Here is a 21059-nt window from a genome sequence, read left to right as displayed (position 1 = left end):
GAATTCACAGTAGTTTGTTTTGGAGGTTCTTAAGCAAGTTGAAATGTTTCTGTATGTCTCAAATACCTAGCTGATGATAAAGAAAGGATTATTCAGCATCACTTCAATTTAATTTTGCAACATCTTCAACTCAAGATAGTGCAGGTAACTACGTGGCTGGAGAAGTGGTGCAGGAGGGAGGGTTTCAGATTCTTGGGGCATTGGGACCGGTTCTGGGGGAATGGGGCACCTGTACAAGATGGACGGTTTGCACCAGAACAGAGCCAGGACCAATGTTGTCACTGAGAGGTTAACTAGTACTGTTGGGGAGGGTTTAAATTAATTTGTCAGGGGGAGGGGAACTAGAAACATAGAAACATAGATGATAGGAGCAGGAGTAGGCCATTCGGCCCTTCGAGCCTGCTCCACCATTCAATGAGCTCACGGCTGATCATCCAATTTCAGTACCCTGTCCCTGCCTTCTCCCCATATCTCTTGATCCCTTTAGCCTCAAGAAATATATCCAACTCTTTCTTGAATATATTTAATGAACTGGCCTCCACCGCTCTCTGTGGCAGAGAATTCCACAGGTTCACCACTCTCTGGGTGAAGAAATTCCTCCTCATTTCAGTCCTAAATGGCTTACCCCTTATCCTTAGACTATGACCCCTGGTTCTGGACTCCCCGGCCATCAGAAACATCCTTTCTGCATCTAGTCTGTCCAGACCTGACAGAATTTTATAGGTTTCGATGAGATCCCCTCTCAATCTTCTAAACTCCAGTGAGTCTAAGCCCAATCGACACAATAGCAGAGAGGAGCAGCAAGGCGATCAGAGGACAGAGAGATATAAACAGCAGTAAAATTAGAAATATGCCAAAAATTGCAGGGACCAGATTGAGGAAAATAGCAAAAGTGACAAAGGAGTATTCAATTGTATGCACCTCAATTTCCATAGTTTACTAATAAGGCTAGGGAGCTGCAGGAACAAATTGCCACATGGGATTTTGGCATGGTTGCATTAACAGAGACACAGCTCAGGAATGGGTTCTTAATATTCCTGGTTACCAAGTATTCAGGAATAATAGAGAAGGAAAAAGAGGAGGATGTGTGGCAGTATTGATTAAGGATACAGTTACAGTTCTAAATAGAAAGGATATACTAAATTGTTCTAGGATTTAATCTATTTGGCTTGAGTTAAAGAACAGAGGGGGAGATGTTATATTGCTGTGGGTTTTTTTTTATAGAGCTCCAAACAATGAGAATAAGATAGATGAGCAAATTTGTTGGCAAATTTCAATGGCATGTAACAAAAATTGTGTAGTACTATTAGGAGACTTTAATTACCCTAATATAGACTGGGAGAAAACATAATGCTAAAGGTAGGGAAGGAGAGGAATTTCCGATATGTGTGCAGGAGAACTTTCTCGATCAATGGGCCAGAATTTGTAATGGGTATGATTGTATACTCTCGGGGTACGCCGTCATACCGCCTGCGAAATGGATCGCAAGTTTGGGATTTTTGCACGTACTTATGCATGCGCTAAATCCCGAACTTGCGACCTGTCAAGTTATGACTTGACAAATCACCCACTGCTAATTGCCCACCAACTGCCCAGCAATTACGTCTGAAAATTTTACAGCTGATGCGAACAGGCACAGGGTAAAGCAGTAATGGAGCAATGGAAGGCATTCAGGGAAGAGATAGTTCAGGTAAAAACTAGGCATATTCCTTTGAAGGGAAAAGGAAGAGCATTCAAAGCTAGTGCGACCTGGATGACAAAGGAAAGGATGATGGGACAGTTATACTAAAAAAGGAGAGGGAAGTTATGGACAGAATATTAATAGATAGAGAAGATGTGCTAAAAAGATTAGCATTACTGAAAGTTGGTACGTCATCTGGAATGCATCCTAGGTTACTGAAAGAAGCAAAGGTAGAAATAGCAGAGGCATTGGTCACAATCTTTTAATCCACATTGGATACAGGAGTAGTGCTGGAGGACTGGAGGGTTGCTAATGTTATACCACTATTCAAAAAAGGGAAGAGGGATAAACCAGGAAACTACAGGCCAGTCAGCCTAACATCAGTGGTGGGGAAGTTATTGGAAACCATTATCAGGGACAAAATAAGCTTCAGTTTGGAAAGGCCAGGCAACATCTGTGGAGAGAAAATAGAGTCAACGGGTTTTGACCTGAAACGTTGACTCTATTTTCTCTCCACAGATGTTGCCTGGCCTGCTGAGTTTTTCCAGCATTTTCTGTTGTTATTTCGGATTTCCAGCATCTGCAGTATTTTGCTATCGTTTAGTTTGGAAAGGCATGGGTTAATCAATGAGAGCCAGCATGGATTTGTTGAAGGCAAATCGTATCTGACTAACCTGATTGAATTCTTTGATGAGGTAACAGAGAAGTTGGATCAAGGTAGTGCAGTAGATGTGTTTATGGACTTTTGGAAAGCATTTGACAAAGTGCCACATAGGAGGCTTGTTAAGAAGATGGAAGCCCATGGAATTAAGGGGAAAGTGATGGTTTGGATATGGAATTGACTCAGTAACAGGAGCAGAGAGTGGTGGTAAATGGATGTTTTTCAGACTGGCTGGTGGTTTGCAAGTGGTGTTCCCCAAGGGTCAGTTTTGGGTCCGTGACCCATTTCAATTTTTATAACCGACCTAGACTCGGGTGTAGGGCGCAGCATTATAAAGTTTGCAGTTGATACGAAACTTGGTAGCGTAGTAGATAGTGAGGAGGATAGTTGTATACTTCAGGATGATATAGACAGGATGGTGAAATGGACAGAAGCATGGCAGATGGAGTTCAATGTGGGGAAGTGTAAAGTGATGCACTTTGGGAGGACTAATATGGGAAATTGGTATACTATAAATGGCACGATTTTGAAAAGTGTAAATGAGCAGAGAGACCTTGGTGTCCATATACACAAACCCTTAAAGGTGACGGAACAAGTTGATAAGGTGGTTAAAAAAGCATCTGGGTTACTTGGGTTTATAAATAGAGGAATAGAATATAAAAGCAGAGATCATGCTAGTAATTTATAAATCACTGGTTAGGCCTCAGCTGGAGTATTGTGGACAATTCTGGGCACCACACTTCAGGAAAGATGTAAGGGCCTTCGAAAGGGGACTGAGGAGGTTTACCAGGATGTACCAGGGATGAGGGACTTCAGTTATGAGGAGAGGTTGGAAAAGTTAGGACCGTTCTCCTTGGAACAGAGAAGGCTACGATGTGACCTCCTAGAGATTTTGAAGATGATGAGAGGTTTTGATAGAGTAGAGAGAGAAAAACTATTCCCTCTGGTGAGTGGGTCAATAACCAGAGATCGTAGATTTAAAATCATTGGCAAAAGATCTAGAGGGGAGATGAGGAGAAATGTTTTCACTCAGAGAGTTGTCTGGATCTGGAACGCTCTACCTGAAAAGGTGGTGGAAGCTGATTCCATAAATCATTTGAAAAGGGAGTTGGACAGGTACCTGAGGATGAGGAACTTACAGGGTTATGGACAAAAAGCGGGGATGTGGGACCAAGCACGACTGCTCTTTCAAAGAGCCAGCACAGGGACAACAGGCTGAATGGCCTCCTTCAGTGCTGTAAGTTTCTATGATCATTTACACCAGATATAAATGATATTGCAACGGATATAAATGATATTTTTTTTGAATTTCACACTTGGAAAAAAAATAATCCTGTGGTCAGCAAAATTACTCTTTATACCCACAGAACTAAGAAAGAGCTAAATAACGACAGCTAACTCTAATCAATTTAGAGTGCAGTATTCATTTTTTATTAATACACAAAGATAAGGCGTAGTGTCAAATTAAGTGAGTCTGATTATAACTGCCAGTCTGTATATTCAACTTACTGTGAACTAAAGCAGCTTATCAATTCACATCAGGCCACATCTCACCAAATGTTTGTTTGGTCCATCCCTGGATAGATTGAAGAAGCACTTGTGCGAAAGACCCAAATATTAATTTAAATCTTGAGGGGATGCTACTATTGTGTCCCTGGGTTACATTATCATACAAGTAGATATAGAGGCTTGTGAAGCAACTCCTATAAAAATAAGACCGTCAGGGCACTTATGAAAGCAATTGACGCCACTGAACCAAAGAAGATATCTATGGCAGACCCGCATTTATAGAGCTCCCTCTCTGACATACATCATCCTGTGCTGTGAGGGGAAAGTGGCAGGTCTCCAAGGAAAGGGAGGGGAAGGCAGAGGGGGAAATCAATATGGACTTTGGTGAAGTGTTTTCCATCAATTTTTCAGATGATATAGCTGGGGGACTATTTCATTCTGAAGACCAAACAAAGTGGCGGATGCTTGGCCCATTCAAATAAAAAAAAATGAAAAGTTATCATCTACTTCTAAACACAGCATAGAAAATGTAATCTCTATATATAAACTAATTGAAGCATGTTAGAGATGGTTATAAAAAGAAAAAAAGAAAGTTTTGCATTTATATAGCACCTTTCACAATCTCAGGACACCCCAAAGCTCTTTACAGCCAATTAAGTACTTTTTGAAGTGTAGTCACTGTTGTAATGCAGAAAATTCACCATTGACAATATTTAATAAGTGAAATCACATCAAAGACTTTACAATTACTTGCCAAGATTATCTTCTACAGTGAAAGCATGGAAGACAATAAGTGAATTTGAGAATATAGTTGAATATTTAACTCAAACGATTTTGAGTAAAAATAGAATATTTGTGATGTACCCAGTGAAATGTTGCCCTTTTTTTTCCAGAAATATTTCACACATAGCAAAGGACCAGAGCAACATAATCTGCTAGAGTTTATTGTGTGTCACGGAAATTTAACTTTGAAGAAAGTAATTTTTGCTCTTTAAACAAATTAAGCATTTTTTGCCAAAAATAACAATAAGCACAGAATAATCCATTTGCAGTTTTTGTTACTGAAGGAAGGGGTTTATTACCCGTTAACCCCAATAACTCCAATTAAAATATTTATGAAATCTGAAAAAGTGGATAATTTGCACTCATCATTTTGACATTTTTGTATTTATTCAATCTAAAAATGAATATCTAATTGTAACCCCCGCCCCCACCCCCCACCCCACCCCACCATCCTCAACCAGACACAGCTATGACAACTGGCTGAGGAAAAAGTACTGCCGCACAGTGTTATACTGTCAGACGGACACACAGGCTGGTAGAACTTAAACATATGGCTTGGTAAACTCGGGCTCGGCACAGTTGAATTCTGAGAACATTAACTGTTTTTCTGGGGGTTTGGACTGAAACCACGACTGCTCGGTGCTACACACATTCCGAGCCACAAAGACAGAAGAGCTCACACACGGAGTGAAACTAACCAGTAAAGAAAAAAAAAGCCTCAGATCAAAACGGAGCATCGTTATTATCTGATAATATCGCAGCAGCTACAGTATTTAATGCATGTGTTTCTTTCACAACTCGTTAGCCACAAGAAATTCCCAGTGATTCAACCAAATTTTGAAGCGCTCAACCACGGGCTTACCAATCTCCTGCTCTAAACCAATAGCGAGGGCCATATACTTACAAAGAGGTTTGATGACCTCATGCACCATGTGAGACGGTTTTCCAATGAGCAAGTGACTAGCTGGAGATTCTTCAGGCACAGAGCTCTGGTTGAGCCGACACTCTCTCGGGCCTCACTTTGAACCACAGAACCACAAGTGCGGTGCAGCCTACATCTCAAGACTGCACCTGAACCTCAGCGGGTTTATATATTTCTTTCCGCAGGCTACCCCCAGCTGGACCTCCGCACGTTTACGGTAAGCTGTACCCCCCTCATTGAGGGACTTCATAGAGATGCCACACTTCCACTGCTGCTGCTTCTTCATAATCGCTCTTTATTTTGAGTGCCTGCATATAGCTCTTGCTAAGCTTGTGGCTGAGCATTCCTGTGGCAGTATAAACCCAGACTCTTGGTTACAAACAGACACTCAGTTTCCTTTGGGATTTTTCTGCTTTTTCTTGCTTATTTCAGTGTAACGTTCTATAGAGTGACAAAAAAACCACAAGGACTGAGAGTATCATCTGCAACGGACCATGGCATCCAACAGCATATTCGATTCATTTACAACCTATCCGCAGACCTTCTTGCGGGGTGAGTACAGGCCTCTTTTGTCTTTCAAGGCAGGAAACCTCACAGTATAAGAGTAATCTTTTTGAAGATGTATCACTAGTTCTAGTAAGTTCAGTTCACTGCAGCTTTCCACTATATGACTGATTGCAACTTATACGACAATGAAATGAGATGGAACAGATCAAAACTCTTTGCATATTGGTATCTGGTTGAGTGAATTAATGATTTCAACAGCTTTGGTCTTTAAGAGTGAATTTGTGGCTTTGCAGGGCAGAAGGGTGGGAGTCGTGACCAACAGCACAGCAACCAAATCATTATTTTCCAACTCTGCTTTGTAATAGACTTATGGCACATCAGACGCAGTATGAAGTCAGCACTGACCACAAGAATTAATCACTTTTTTGAAGCTAACCTTTTCATCTGACTAAAGTTATTTCTTTGCAGGAATGGTTCATCATTATCCAACACCCCCCCCCCCCAAACCCTCCTCCCCCACCCCCCACGATACCTACTAGGAAAGCCAAAGGCATATTCTTTTCCTGGATTTAAGATAGAACGGTTTAGCTGTAAACCATATCTCGAATTTTGCCCATGATGTTCAGAAAGCAACACTTAATTATTGCTTTAGATTGAATGTGTTAAATTACAACTTTTCTTCAAATTGTACCACTGACTTCCTTGTTTCAAACTGTTTCTGAAGCCCTGCCCTCAGGACTCTAATTGGTTGGGCTACATTTTCTTTCTCTATTAGTAGGAACACAAAAACCCGACTCAAATTGTTAAATTGCTGAACGATTACATATTCATTTACATTTCTTATATGGTAAGTCTGAGACACTTTCCAAAGTGCATAAGAGCTGTTTTATACTCATTGCATACTTTAAAGCTTACCATTTTTGATCAATTTGTGGAACATTATGGAACTTTACTTTTACAGGTTGTCATTTCATCAAGCACAGGGGCAAAACTCATCTTACGAGTTGGATATTCAAGAGTGATCCAAATATAAATTATTGCATTAATGTTAGATTCACTAAATGAAAATAATACATGTCTGAACATTTACACAATTTTATTTAGCCGAGAATATCACTTCAGGTACCAGTGCTTCTTTTTAGCTTCATTGTATTTTCACTGTAACCAGTGTTCTAACTGGAGTGCCTGGCTGGGAGTGCTGAAGGTTACTATCAGTTCCTTATGTTACTTATGAGATTCTGGCAGTGGCACCTATGAAGTATAGTAGTTACCTTTAGCGAGTACTTCTGCACTGTTCTCTGTGAGTAGCACCAACAAAGAAAGAAATCTATTCCGCCCATGGTTTTTCTAAATTGAACTGCTTTGTTTTCAACTTGTGGGTTTGAGCATGCAATTGTTTTACTCAAAAGGCCAATTACAACTTTGGTTGGCACACTTCACTCAGCAAGTTGAGCATGAACCACTTCTTCCCAGTGTAACATTGCAATCCTTTTCGTTTTGATAGAATACGCATTTGCAGAAGTTCAAAGTTTTTTGCTGTCGAGATTTCTGCAACATAAAAGCAAAATCGCAACTAGCTAAGAAACAATGAATGGGAAAAAAACGATGACAGGCAGTCAGTAATTAGGGGTAGACTAATGCCATCTTCGTGCCATCAATGTAACCGTCACTTCATGCTGTTTGTATAAATTAGGTTGCATTCATTTCACCGCAGTAGTGTTTGTAAACCTACCTCTCTCTCAGCCATCTGGCCTGAAAGTGATAATCATTGTGTAAAAACGTTTTTAAGTATTTGCTTCACAAAGTGGTGTGTTACTGTTTTTATAAATTTCTGCTTTACACTTGAATTACAAAGATAAGACTATGCCAAAGTTGGCTGCCAGTGACCATGGAGAAGTCTGCCACCTCAACCGCCCAACCCTCCTGGCCAAAAGAGGAAGTATTGCAGTGGTAGGCAGCACTGGTAAAATCTAAAAAGGGAAATGGGGAAAAACAAAATTAAGTTTAACAAAGAGTTACACTAAATATCAGTTACGCGGTTTGTGTCTTGTTCAGTTACAGTGGAAGTTATATTTTCTGAAAAAGGCTTCAGTTCATTTTTGTTGAGCATTAGAAACACTAAAAGCAAAAGCTTAAATAGCATTCCAGATATAAAGAGAATTCTACAGTCATGTGGGACTTACAGGAGTTTAATTACCAATAGCTCGTACCACTGCTTCTGACCAGCTTCCAGATACCTGCTGTCTCCTATATTACTCTGTTTCCATAAGTAACAGTGCAAGTTCGCCAGCTAATGGGCATCCTGTTAACTGGAACATTCACTTAAAATAAGACCTTTGCCCACCACCAGAGTGTTCCCATGGAGAGGCTTCTATGTATGCATGACAAAATCACATATGCTTCTGTTCTGTTCTGTTCCATTCAAAGGCTAGTGGTCAGCTCATCACAAAACGATGTAAAACGAGATTTTATGAAAGCTCTTGGCATTGGAAGGTTTACAAAGATTAAGATGACAATTCTTTTAAACAGCTTTGTGCAGCTCAGCACAAATTGTAACTAAATATCACCGAACAGCTCATAAACATCTTCTTGGATGCAAGTATTTAAAGAAGGAGGGGAAGTCTGCTTCACTTGAAGAAAAGTCAAGCTCTAAATGTGGTCTGCAGGCCCAGTGTTCTTAATTAAAGGCAATGCGTTGCCAAAATAAGTTACAGACTATTTAAGAAGAAAAAAAATTGTATAATCATTTTCAAAACCTCCTACTTTTCCTCTGATCCAGATGTGCACATTGGGGAAGGTCCTAGAACATTCATTTAATCCCAATTGGCAAAAAGGCTACAATTTACTAAACACTTGGAATATTCTTCACAGCTGTTGAGCAATTAGAGACCAAGGAAGAATATCCCTTTTGTACAGTGCACTTAACATTTTTAATGGATATATATAAAAAAGACAAAATGGCTTTAGAAATGAGATAATCCTTCTAAAGGTACAAGGTGGGGGGTCGGGGGGGGGAGGTGAAATTGGACCTCGCTTCATCTGTTTTGCAGGTGAGAAACGGGTCCACAACATATCAATTTGTAGGGTAGATTGCACGCAACCGAAGTGCACTGGAAGTGCGTCGATCATCGTAATGGTGTGGGCGCCTCGTAGGCATCCCAGTCATTAAGCCAATTAAAATATTACATTGAGGATCCTTGCACTGATTTAGGACACAATGGGGAAATTAGTTTGTGCCAGTCCCCGATAGTCAGCTCTTAAGCTCGCCTAGTAAATCATGGAGGGATCAGTCAGGAAGCAGCCTTTACAATCGCTATTTAAATGTATCTTCCCCTCCGTTGAGGTAAGCCTCTGGTTAGTTATTTCAGGCTGCTTGTTGGGACAGTTTTGGCTGCCATTGCAGTGCTTTAAAATGTCTTCATTCTACTTTTTGGAGGTGCAGCAGCTGTATTGCCTTTACAATTCTGCACAGCTGCTGTTGTCAGGGGGGTTCTGCTGGGTCTGCCTTGGGGCAGCGGGATGAGGAACAACAGCACCAGCAGGAAAGAATCCGCAGACTTACATTTGCTGCGAGAAGAGGGAGGAGGAGGTGAGGCCACAGGAGGCCCGGCACCACATGTGTTTTCAGGAACTGACCATCATACCTCAACCTCACTGGGGAGCAGTGTATCGGGCCTTTCCACTTCACAAGGGAAGTGGTCACGGAGCTGCGTCACCCATTGCAGCACAAGGTCGCGTCCCAAACCAGGTCGTGGACAGCACTGCCTGTGGCTGTCAAGGTCACCGTGGCTCTGAATTTCTACACCACAGGCTCATTCCAGGTTGCAACAGGTGACATCACTCAGTAGGCTGTGCCCTGTTGCATCAGGGATGTCCCCGAGATTCTCTACTCCAGGAGGAACAACTTCATCTCCTTCCCCGTGGCGCCAGCAAAGCAGGGTGAGCTGGCCAAGAGCTTTTCCACGACTGCAGGCTCCCCACGAGTGCAAGAAAAAGTTGATTGCGCCCACATCACCTTGACTGCTCCGCGTTACCGCCGGGGCATATATGTCAACAGGAAGGGATTCCACTCGCTCAATGTGCAGGTGGTGTGTGACAACAGGCATTGCATCATGCGGGTCTGTGCCTGCTTTCCTGGCAATTCATGATGCCTTCATCCTGAGCCAGTCCTCAATAGCCCTGTATTCCACTCAGACCATCGAGTATAAGGCTGGTTGCTAGGAGACAGTGGGGGAGGGGGTATGCCTTCTCCTGGCTCCTGCCTTCTGTCAGGAATCCGAGCAGAGAAGCCAAGAAGCACTATAGTTGGAGATGTGTCCACCAGACCTCTAATTGAGCAGACCATCGGCTGTCTCGCCCGTTCAGGAGCAATTCTGCAGTATAGAGTTTCGAGTCTTGAAATTCATGGTTGACTGCTGCATGCTCCATAACTTTGCCCTCCAAATGAGCTAGCCATTGGAACCACCTGGATCAAAATCCTGGAAGTCCCTAACTGAAAGCACTGTGGGAGTACCTTCAACATACAGACTGCAGCAGTTTAAGAAGGCAGTTCACCACCACCTTCTCGAGGGCAATTAGGATGGGCAATAAACGCTGACCTTGCCAGCGACGCCCACATCCTGTGAATGAATACAAAAAAAGAAGCTTGAGGATGATGAGCTAGATGAGAATGACAAGGAAGGCGGGGCGAAAATTCACACCAGCTATCAGGCACCAATTAATCAAGAGAGGTTCACCTAAACACTTCCTATTCCCATCTCACCAAGGTCACCTTGCTGAGGTCATTGGGCATCTTACGGCATTGTAGCTATGTCCTGGATGCAATGCTCCTGCGACCTCTTGTCTGGTCACTTGTTTGGAGATTCTTTGCCTTCTCCAGGACCCCACCCCCCCCTCCCCCAGCAGGAACAGCATCTCCCGACTTCAGTAGACAGCATCCACTGGGACCCCCAGTGCAGCATCTGAGAACCTGGGGGTCCTCATAACAGCTGTTTCAGGCATGTTGGAGTGTCCGCAACAGAATCCAGTGTTCAGCAGCCAAAGTCCACCTCCCCGTTAAGAGTTACAGGCTGCCTTTAAATAGCATTGCAGACATGTCAGTTCCAGAGCCCCGATTAGGCAAGCTGCCAATGAGCAACGTGAGTAGTGATGGCAGGTGGCTTATTCAATGTTAATGAGGCACGGGGAGCAATTCCTCTACTTAACAGCGCCCAGGCGCGGGCTGCGTGCACCGTGCACCACACCGATTTGGTGGCCGAAGATGGGCACTGATCAATTTCTACCCCAAGGAGTCTGTGACACAATTGATTCACCATGACTAAACTATCTGACCACATTTGCTTTCATAGTTCATTTTTACACAATTGTCCACTCAGTTCTGCTGATTGAATCCCACCGTATTTCTACATACAATTTAAAAATGATTCACTAAGCTCCCCCCCACGGGTCAGCAAATTTATCCAGCGTAGCTAGTTGCGCAGGAGTGAGAGCAGCACAGACAGAAGGTCGGAACTGGGATCTTCCTCGTTTGTATGGTTTAGCAACTTTATCCAGTGAGTAGCTGAGCCACAGAGACCAGTAAAGGCTCATGACTGAAACCAAGCCTGTGTTGAGTTAGTGAATCTCACAGTAAGGAGTCAATCTCCCCTGCACAAGAGAAAAGAAAATTGGTAAGAAAAAGAACAAAAATTCTAAGGCTCCAATAATAACCATTTCAGTAGTATTCTGAGCACAGCCAAGTCAATGGAATCCTCCTCAATAACATTAAAAAAGTGACTCATTGGTTGACAGTAGCTTTTCATCCCACTAAATTATATTTTCACTCACTAAAACCCGTTGCTTGAAGTTTAACCATTGGAAAATAATTTTGATGTAAAATAATTAGTTAGTAGGGAAGGGAAAAGCCACAGGAAAAAGATAATAAAACAATAAAGGGCCTGGACATGAAGAAACATATGTAATGATCTTCGAGGCAATCTAGTAAATTAGTTGGTCATTTAGCTCCCTCTGACTGAAATGTCTGAGGATAGTTGGAAAGTGACATTTTCAGCTAGAAAACTAAAGAAATTCCACAGAATTTTTTTATAAATGGAACTCATCAAATTTTTTATAGGATTCCACCAGAGGACTTGAACTCACTGTATGTAGTAAGCACCCTCGGAGTCATAGCATTATTGGCAAGGGTTAAAATAAGTGGACATGCCACCATCGTGAAGATGTAGTCTTCAAGGACCTGACACACAAACAGCCCAGTGCTCCGACATGGCAATATAATTGGTGAACTCAGGTGACTGGTGACTGCAAGCAACAGCTTCATTTCGCTTTCCGAAGGGTAAATATTTAAGACTAAGGGCTGCCTGTCACTTCAACCACTGATCTTATTTGATGAATTTTGTCACTCCATGACCAAGCCTGCTATATGGAACTCGATGTGGTATTGGTAGGTGGGTGGGGGGTTTTGGAGAGGCACAAGTTGACACAGATTGACTAATTCTACTGAATTGTGCCTGCTCCCCTCCTGCTCAGTCATGAAGTATCATTAATTGCATAGTTCAAAAGTCATGATCTGCCCTGACTAGAAGGTGTACAGTGATAAATGGATAGTTACAGGCAAAACATTCAAGGGTTAAATGACAAAAATAGTAGACAAAGATATTTACATTAGAGTTGTAAAAAGGCCCAACCCTTCACTTGTACCATAAGTGTCAAGACAACTTGGTTAAAAAAATGTGTTATCATACTTGTGTGAGATCATTTTTTCTCTCACACAAGTATGATAACACATTTTTTTAACCATTTGGTCCCTCAGCTACATAACGATTGTGACCTCACCCACCCTAACGTGTTCCCAGCAGAAATTGCCTAAGCTCATAACATAAACAACTGCACAGGGTATTGGTGAGACCACACCTTGAGTACTGCGTACAATTTTGGTCTCCTTATTTAAGGAAGGATATACTTGCATTGGAGGCAGTTCAGATGGTTAATTCCTGAGATGAGGGGGTTGACTTATGAAGAAAGGTTGAGCAGGTTGGGCCTATACTCATTGGAGTTTAGAAGAATGAGAGGTGATCTTATTGAAACATATAAGATACTGAGGGGGCTCGACAGGGTAGATGCAGAGAGGATGTTTCTCCTCATGGGGAAATCTAGAACTTGGGGGCACAGTTTCAGAATAAAGGGTCGGCCTGTTAGAACTGAGATGAGGAGGAATTTCTTCTCTCAGAGGGTCGTAAATCTGTGGAATTCTCTGCCCCAGAGAGCCGTGGAGGCTGGGTCATTAAATACATTTCAGGTGGAGATAGACAGATTTTTGCAAGATAAGGGAGTGAAGGGTTATGGGGAGCGGGCTGGGAAGTGGCTTTGAGCCCAAGATCAGCCATGATCTTATTGAATGGCGGTGCAGGCTCAAGGGGCCAAGTGGCCTATTCCTGCTCCTATTTCTTATGTTCTTAAACAAAGCCGTAATGTAAATGAAAAACAAATTAAAATTAAAACAATATGGTATAACTAGAATAATATCTGCTGATGTATTTGATGTGGTTTGATTCCATTCCTTAGGCTGGTTCCATTGTTTGCAAGTAATGTGGTCAGCGTCAATCATGGGATGGAAATCATATCAAATACTTCATCACATCGTTCTTTGATTCACAATTACAATACCAATGTCGTCAAGTCAGATCTTCACTGGTGGATACACTGCAAAATTAAACTTGAACCTTCATCTGATACCAACTTCCTGAAAGTAAAATAATACTTGTGTCCACCAAATAGTAGAAATACTAATCACAGTTAAAATAATTAAAAGTGGAATGTTGGCTATTCTGTGTTATTTCTTGTTTTGCAACTGTCATTATAAATTTATGAAGGAATCTATTCCTAACAAGTAAATATAGCTTTACAGAAATGTGCCTTAATATAAGGGAATCAAATCAGGCTCATTGTGTCCAGCTCACATTGTAATCTGTCATTATGAGGATGTTGGACCGCTATGTAAATTGTTGGTTTATCAAAGCTAACTCACATTGCAATCTGAAGGACCCAATGAAGGGGTTGGAGGCTGTTGGATTATCATGGCTGTGTTATGCTGTAATTTGAATGCTCATGACAAGTTCTTATTGAAAACAATGTAATTTTTATCCCCAAGCACTGGTCAGGGACCAAAGGCCTGATTCGAATCAGTATGCATCTGTCATAAATTGGCATGTACTGCAGCTGAGTTTGATATGCCAAGCTAACACAGATGGGTGAAGATTAGAAACAGGCCCAGGGATGTTTTAATATTGAGGAAATTAGCTTATCAATGTATTTGTAATTAGTCTCTACAATCTGTTTAAATCAACCACGAAGGACTATTTTATCTTGCTACTTGATAGTAAATATGTTAGAGATGCCCCATCATGGTGCAAGTCATACACAGTCCGTAAAGAGAAAGAGGCTCAACGGGCTTTTCTCCATTCTTGCTTTCTTATCAATGCATTCTCTAAAATCAACACCAACTTGCATTTATATAGTGCTTTTAACATAACATCTCGAGGCCCTTTTCAGGGGCATGAGGAAAAAATGGATGCTGAGGTAAAGAAGAGAGATTTGGAGGGGTGGCCAGCACCTAAGATCATAAGATCATAAGAAGTAGGAGCAGGAGTAGACCATACGGCTCCTGGGGCCTGCTCCGCCATTCAATAGGATCATGGCTGACCTGAACCTAGATTCACGTCCACTTCCCTGCCCTCTCCCCGTAACCCCTAATTCCCTTATCTGCTAGGAAACTCTATCTCCGTTTTAAATTTATTTAATGTCGCAGCTTTCACAGCTCTCTGGGGTAGCAAATTCCATAGATTTACCACCCTCTGAGTGAAGAAGTTTCTCCTCATCTCAGTTTTGAAAGGGCAGCCCCTTATTCTAAGATTATGCCCCCTAGTTCTAGTCTTACCCATCAGTGGAAACATCCTCACCGCATCCACCCAATCAATCCCCCTCACAATCTTATATGTTTTGATAAGATCGCCTCTCATTCTTCAGTGCTTTTTTCCAGTTCTGACGAAAGGTCATCGACCTGAAACGTTAACTCTGTTTCTCTCTTCACAGATACTGCCTGACCTGCTGAGTTCCTCCAGCATTTTCTGTTTTTATTTCAGTGTCCAAACATTATTAGTTCCAATGGGAATATTATCCTATAGGTGTTTCACTGTGGGGAGGGCTGCACACCATCACAGTAGGAGGATGCACTTTGCGCTAGTTAACAGTGCATATTATGCCAGCCTGTCTATTGTTCTTTCTCAGGGGATATAGACTTGAATCTGCAATGGTTCTGAGGCAAGTCATGGCCTTTATGGTACCTTTGCCTTCTCAGTCAACTGTTCAGATTGGTTGAATATGGGGACATGATCAAAACATGTGATGTAGCGTGACCTTCAGGTTGCAGCCTCTTTGCACATCCAGCCCCTCATACAATTAGCTGTACCTTGTTGGAATACATTCATTCTGATAATCTATTTAGGTTATTCCAAGAACATTGTTCCTTTGTAATTATAATTGATGCTGTAAGTTTCTCCACTCCTACCTTAGAACACTCACTGATAGAAACTTGCAGAAAATCAGTTCAGCAAGGGCAATAGGGAAATGAACTGTGCATTGCTGAAGCTGGAAAAGTCTTTCATTACTGAAAGGGATAATGTACTGAGTTTGATTTAAACCTGTGACTGTTTGGAACACACTGCTGTCTCATCTTGGTTTGTGAATTAAATATGTTTACATTGTATTTGTGTGAACTGGGAACTTTCACATGTATATCATTTTGGTTCGGAATGCTGCATAATGATCTGGCTTTAAATTATTGTAACTGCCAGGAGTAAGAATTCAGAATGTTTGTATTATAATTACTGCAATTGAGAGTCTGGGATGTTTGTATTGCATCTATTGGGCATACCTGCATGTGTCTATAGGAATGGGAGGTTAGAATGTATTGTCAATGCTAGGAATAACGGTGGGGTGCCTGAGCATAATTTAGGACTTGTGTACTATGGATAAGTCCCATAATATGGACTTCAATCCTACAATGGAAATTCAGAAATTGTAGATTACTTTGTTAACCCCACCATTTTACATTGAAAACCTTTTCATTCAAAACTGTGTTTATTTTGCCGTTGCTTATTGCTTCTCTGTCTTACAAACTGTGTTGAAGCCTTTATCGAACAGGGTCTATTTTAAGCATAAACCATTGATAGCATCTTACAAAACCATGAAAGATGATTGTATAAAAAGGAAGAAACTAGTATTGCAGACAAAAACACTAGTGTTTAAGTGCTGAACGAGCTTTGGAACTTACACAGTATTGTAATTTCACCCTCTATCAAAGTGACCTTATAGTTTCTCCAACTGAATATTATATGTAGGATCTCAGATTCTTTTCTAATTGAAATGGTCAAGGATGAAATTCAGACCTGCATGCATTTGTCCTACTTTAGCATCAATATAGCATGAAAACCAATGTGTGAACTTCTCTTGTGTCAATGGTTTATCACTTGAACATTTCAAATTTTATATAGGGGTTACCCCCTTGGTCCCAGTGAAAATGATTGGCTTTGCTTCAAAGTGAATTGATAAGGTGAGGGCCAATTATTTGAGGCCCCCAGCCTCCCATGGCACAGAGACTCACTTGTGCCAGGCACAGGTCGCAAGTGGTAGTGGGTGGTGGGGGGGGGTGCTGGCAGAGAGGGGGTGAGGTCGCCCACTCAAATTGCTACACACCATATTTTCTGATGTCCAATTCTTGGGGCCGAGAAGAAGGTTTAATGTTGACGATAGTGAGTCTCATTCCCATTAAATGTTTATTTAAATCAGGTCCATCACAGAGTTTCACAATTTTAGGTGAAGCGGTGCCCCCCAGCACCCACCTCGCCCATATGAAATGGATACACTGGTAGTCCTGCGAGTTGGCCTACTCAAGTATGGTTCTGAAAGGGAGATTACTGTTCCATGATTGTTATTACAAGTGTTTGTTTGCATTTGCATCTGAGCTATCAACGCAGATGGCCAACCCCAATTATTACATTCTCACAAAACTGGACACTTGTCAGCAACATAATAATGGAGCAAGCTTAATAGAAAAGAATCTGCCAATTCAGTTGTAAAGTCAACTTACAACAATAAAAAATAAGCCTCAGAAAATCAGCCAGCTTTGTCATTGCTGACTGTTTTCTAGTGCGCTCTGTTGGAAAGAGGATGTATGAGGACAGAACTGAGCTCAGCTATGTTATTCATTATTTTTGCATTGATATTATCCTTCAGTTAACAGAGTGTAAATGAAAGTTGGATTGGGAGCTTCACTGACAGTTCCATAAAGGAACTAACCATCAGGCTGAAGAATTCAATTTCCCAATAAACTACAGTTCATATCGACAACTGTAAGGATAACATAGAAACATAGAAGATAGGAACAGGCCATTCGGCCCTGCTCCGCCATTCAACGAGATCATGGCTGATCATCCAAACCCTAGCACCCGGTCCCTACACCGACAGCCATCCCACCCAAGCCCTATCCCCGTAACCCCACGTATTTAATCCCCCCTAACACTAAGGGTCAATTTTTATCATGGCCAATCAACCTAACCCGCACATTTTTGGACTGTGGGAGGAAACCGGAGCACCCGGAGAAAACCCACGCAAACACGGGGAGAATGTGCAAACTCTACACAGACAGTCACCTGAGGCCGGATTTGAACCCGGGTCCCTGGCGCTGTGAGGCAACAGTGCTAACCACTATGCCACCGTGCTGCCTGGTTGCAGCTTCAATCCTCATCCCAGAGTCTAGTGTGAAAGTTCCCCATGTCATTCAAGACACGTGGAGATGAACTCATTCTTCCCACCCTTTCTCCTGACCATACCTCTGGAAGATGTAGATGCAAACTCACTTTTATGCCGGTAAACTTCAAACACAGATCCAATGTCCCTCAGACTATGTATAAATCCTTCGCCACTCTAGTTGGTCAGCTCACTGTTCCTGATGAATGACCCATGCCTCACCACTCCATCATCAAGAACTGAATACCTCACCCTGCTATGGATATATGTTATATAGGTATTATATATTACATATATCATACTATGCTATGTATGCTAGGGGAAATAGGTGGCATGAAATAGGCTACCAGAGACCAATAATGATTTATAAAGCGAGATAATCTTATTTTTGTTACTAAAGCTTCACCTGTAGAAGCTGCTTACTCACTCTCCATTATTTAAGGTAGGAGCCTCTGGCAGTTTACATAGGTTGGTGGCGGACATGTGTACAGTGGGGTTTGTTCTTTTGAATATTCATTGCATGATTTTTTTTTTAAATATATAAGCTGGCTTCCCAATTTTCTGGGTGGGTAAATTTTGCTAATGAGTCATATTGGCCAGGATGGTCCCAGCTTCAATCTGTGTTGAGTTACAAGATTTCAGGTAAAGCAATAATGGAGGTGCTGCAATTGGCATCAGGATTCTCGGCCTAGGGAAGAAAGACTTGCATTTATATAGCGCCTTTCACGACCACTGGACGTCTCAAAGCACTTTACAGCCAATGAAGTACTTTTGGAGTGTAGTCACTGTTGTAATGTAGGGAAATGCGACAGACAATTTGCACAGAGCAAGCTCCCAGAAACAGCAATGTAATAATGACCAGATAATCTGTTTTTGTTATGTGGATAGAGGGATAACTCCCCTGCTCTTCTTCGAAATAGTGCCTTGGGATCTTTTACATCCACCCGAGAGAGTAGACGGGGCCTCAGTTTAACATCTCATCTGAAAGGCAGCACCTCCGACAGTGCAGCACTCCCTCAGCATTGCACTGGAGTGTCAGCCTAGCTTTATGTGCTCAAGTCCCTGGAGTGGGACCTGAACCCACAACCTCCTGACTCAGAGGCGAGTGTGCTACCCACTGAGAGACAGCTGACAGGGAAGATTTGATCAGTTCTCCTGCTCCTGCTCATTATCCAATGATCCCTACTGGAGTTGCATGATTTTGAATACTGTGTGAGAATAGAATCAGACCTTTCGGGCAGCACGGTGGCATAGTGGTTAGCACTGTTGCCTCACAGCGCCAGGGACCCGGGTTCGAATCCGGCCTCGGGCGACTGTCTGTGTGGAGTTTGCACATTCTCCCCGTGTTTGCGTGGGTTTACTCCGGGTGCTCCGGTTTCCTCCCACAGTCCAAAGATGTGCAGGTTAGGTTGATTGGCTATGATAAATTGATCCTTAGTGTTAGGGGGATTAAATACGTGGGGTTACGGGGATAGGGTGGGATATGTGTTGGTGTAGGGGTTATGGGGATCGGGTGGGATATGTGTCGGTGCAGGCTCGATGGGCCGAAATGGCCTCTATCTGCACTGTGGGGTTTCTGTGATTTCTGTGATTTCTGTGATAGCCTGCACAGAGCAATGCTTCACTAACACACTATTTAGGGCTATGTTTGAAGAGGGGTACTAGAGGGTTATCACTATCACTATCATATCCCAGCATGAGCTAACCCTTTCAGAAAAGAAGGAGATGGGGTGTAGGCACAACTAGAGTGGTCTTAATGAGGCCATTTGGCTCAGTTCAAATAGTCTCAAAATGACTGGAATTAGGTCAGTTCTAGTCCAAAATTTTTATTTCAAGTACAAGACTGAAGAGGTAAGAAGCTGGGAGTATTAGCCCTTACTAGGTTAAATATCAGGCAGAGTTTACATCCTATGCTTGTGGATGCCTACACTGGAACTTCCCTTGTCAGAATCTCCTAAATTGTTACCGATAATGTCAAAGGCTATCCCTGACAGTAATGTTTCATGTGATATGTAAAATCGAACAAGTGACTGTGAGATAGCGGTTAGATGTCTGTCCTCAGCCAGGTTCTTATCAATTATTGACAACCGTGTGGTAAATTATAATAGCAAGAGACTTAACCAAGGTGTTAAACCAGCAACCTATTTAAAGCATAAAGAAATCGTCATCTGCCGATCTCTGTGCTCAAAAAGGGTAATTTCAACACATCCTCAAGGAATGTTGTAGATAAAATCATTCCTGACCAGAGTTCCAAAGTATCAAATTACTTGATATGCATTCCTATAGAATTCCTAATCCTGCAAAAACATTGTAATATTAACAGTGCTTTAAACAATAACTGGGGTGTTAAATATTTCCCCAACTTGCTCTTAGAAATGCTTTGCCACTCTTTCAGTGATGTGTAGGGCTAGATTTCTTTGGTCTCTAAGACTTTTCCGATGCTGAATTTTGCACTTATTGATATCAGTGCTGGGGAATGGAACAACTTTTACTTCTTACACCATGTCAAAAGCAAGCACTCTCAAGCCCTGTTAATCGAGGTGAGGCTGCCAAAATGAATTTTGTACTTGACTCTTAAAGCCAGCAGAAAAACATACTTTCATCCCATCAGTCTGGGCTAGATTTGAATGACAGTGTGGGGTGCAGTGTGGCATAGCTCCTTCTGTATTATCCCAAATTCTTGCTTTAATCCTAGTCGCAGAAAAGCACCATCAACTGCACCAGTTCCTATTTTCATTACTAGCCACCTTATGGCTTCTATGAACAAGGTTACCAGATAGTTCCTCTCCTGCTGAATTCTGAGTACTTTGCTGATTTCCAAAACAAAAATCACATTGGACCCTTATAGACAGCAGCGAGAAAAAAAGTAATTAGGCTCAACATGCTTGTCCTCCTTTTCCACATATCAGTGCCACTTGCCTTTCCATTATTTCTCTCAATTCCTTCTCTTTCCAGAAAACATCCAATTGCCTCCACTGTCTGCTCCGATGACCTTCTCTGTTAACTTATTTTATAACTATTTTATCCTTTGAGTAAAAAATTTCCACATGACTTCCTGTCTTACTCCTAATATTTTAGTTTTGAACTTGCGCCTACTGGTATTCGAACCCTTTGCTAAAGTTGATAATTTACTTGGATCAATTTTCTCAATTCCTTTCAAAATCTTGAGAACTTCAGTTAGATCACTTTATAGC

This window comes from Somniosus microcephalus, chromosome 20 (assembly GCF_052327205.1).
Source record: "Somniosus microcephalus isolate GS21.2 chromosome 20, FLI_Smic_1.0, whole genome shotgun sequence".
Lineage (NCBI taxonomy): Eukaryota > Metazoa > Chordata > Chondrichthyes > Squaliformes > Somniosidae > Somniosus > Somniosus microcephalus.
The sequence above is the reverse complement of the archived record's forward strand: the minus strand, read 5'-3'. Positions refer to the sequence as shown.